The 1794-nt window shown below is 48.9% G+C and overlaps 1 long non-coding RNA gene across 2 annotated transcripts in view; it reads right to left on the bottom strand.

Moving 5' to 3' along the window:
• Positions 1-40: 40 nt before the first annotated feature.
• LOC102024432 overlaps positions 41-1794 on the bottom strand; it is a 6977-nt gene continuing 5223 nt past the window's right edge. For both annotated transcript variants that reach the window (XR_001236507.1, XR_001236506.1), the window contains 3 exons: positions 1529-1622; positions 1038-1170; positions 41-126 (listed from right to left, as the gene is read on the bottom strand). This is a non-coding gene — a long non-coding RNA (uncharacterized LOC102024432). The remainder of the gene's footprint in view (positions 127-1037; positions 1171-1528; positions 1623-1794) is intronic.

Here is a 1794-nt window from a genome sequence, read left to right on the forward strand (position 1 = left end):
ATCAATAGACTTGTCCCTGCAGACCACGTGGGAAGACAGTCTTCCGAGGGTGCTGTTTATAAACAGACTAGGTGTAAATCCCGGCTCCGGATTTGAGAAATTGGGTTGTTCAAGTCTTGCTTTAGACTGCCATGAAATGAAAGGCTAATTTCATTTATCAGAGCAAATAAGAATAATTAACACTCCTCCCCTCAAAACCAACAGAAGACATGAAAGCCTGAAAGTTTTCAAGGCAGGTTTTATTCATCTTCTGAGGAGCACTGTCCTCTCTGAATTCAGTCGGAAGCCGCACAGTATCTGCCCCAAAGCTAAGACCTGTTTTGCGGGGACAGACCCCGAGCTGCGCCTTTATGGATTCCCAAAGCATTAATTTGGGACTCAGAATGGTCCACGCATTGGAGGTGCTGTACCTCCTTCGCAGAGACTATTCTGCTGGGTATCCGGAGCTGTGCCGACTTGGTTATCCACAGCGTCACCCTGCTTCAAATGAGGACAGTAATAGTAGGGCCAGTGGGGGGACTTCCCCTGAGTGAATGGTGTTCAGGAGAAGTTTAGCAAATGAGGCGACACTTGAAATGGGGCCTTGAGGATGAAGTAGAATGTTTTCCCAGGCAAATAAAGGCTGCCAGCAGTCAGGACCAAATGCCAACTGGGAGCAAAGTTTGTCTCTCTGATTCCATTGCCCTTGGATTTTGTGAGATGTGCAGAAATGAAGAGCCATAACTCAAGTGACAACAAGGACAAGGCCTGGCTTGCTTTTCCTTCAAAAACCCATAGCCTGATTCAGGCTCCCCCACACTCTCATCTTCTGCCATGTGACCTACACCAAATTCTGCTTGGTTCTACATGGCATGGGCAACTTCCTGTCTGAGACCTGGGGTTACATAAAATGTCTTCTTCCCAATGCACATTCTTGTCCCATCTTTGGAACACAAACTCCTTATCATCCTATCTCCAGGATTATACTCTTAGAACACTGCAGATTTCATGGACCTACACTGTGAGAGAACAGGACATAAGCTAAGGGGCTCACTCACCTGAAGCAGTTGGTGAAAAAGCTGCACACGTAAAACAATCCCAGGTGAAGGCCACAAGGGGCCTCGCCCAGGAGGCTCAGAGTTCTTCTGATCCCTAGGTGATATCGATCAGTGATGGTGTCTACAAAAATTCCTATAGCAAATATGAGGTATTGCCATTAGGAGAGGGTATTTATGCCAGGTGGCACTGGAGATGACTCTTTCTCAGCCATCTCTCCTCAGTGTTTCAGACACGCCACTTACTACTATGCACAGAATTGTGGAACGGATTCCAAAACTACTTCCATTTTACAAGGCAGATGTAGGTGGCATTGCTCACTATCCAACGATGAGTAACAAAACACATGTTCCTCACTGCCCAGGGGTGGGTAGAAGGATTTCCTAGGCCAATGAGCTCTGCCCTAAGTGATGGGGAAGGAGCGGGCTGCAGGTCTGGGCGCAGGAGCCCCAGGGAGCTTTGGGAGGGTGTTTAGGATGTGGGCCCAGCTCACCTCAGTAGATGAGAAGTAGAAAGTCAACAAGAAAAAGTTGGTTCTCCTGCCTTCAGGCAGGAAATGTGGCCGGTCCAAGGGATGTTACTCCGACCTGTGAAGATGACCCCACCAGCCTTCAGGCACCTGTAACTACTGTGTCCTTTAGCACTTTCCCGCTCCTCCACCCAGGCTGCCTCTGCCCATGAGAATGCAGGGAGCGGCTGAGTCAGAGCTCTTTACTGGCCTTTCTGAAGGCGCAGCAAGCCAGAGCAGAGCTGGTGGTT

Source organism: Chinchilla lanigera, unplaced genomic scaffold (genome assembly GCF_000276665.1).
Source record: "Chinchilla lanigera isolate Chin_1 unplaced genomic scaffold, ChiLan1.0 scaffold00059, whole genome shotgun sequence".
Taxonomy (NCBI): domain Eukaryota; kingdom Metazoa; phylum Chordata; class Mammalia; order Rodentia; family Chinchillidae; genus Chinchilla; species Chinchilla lanigera.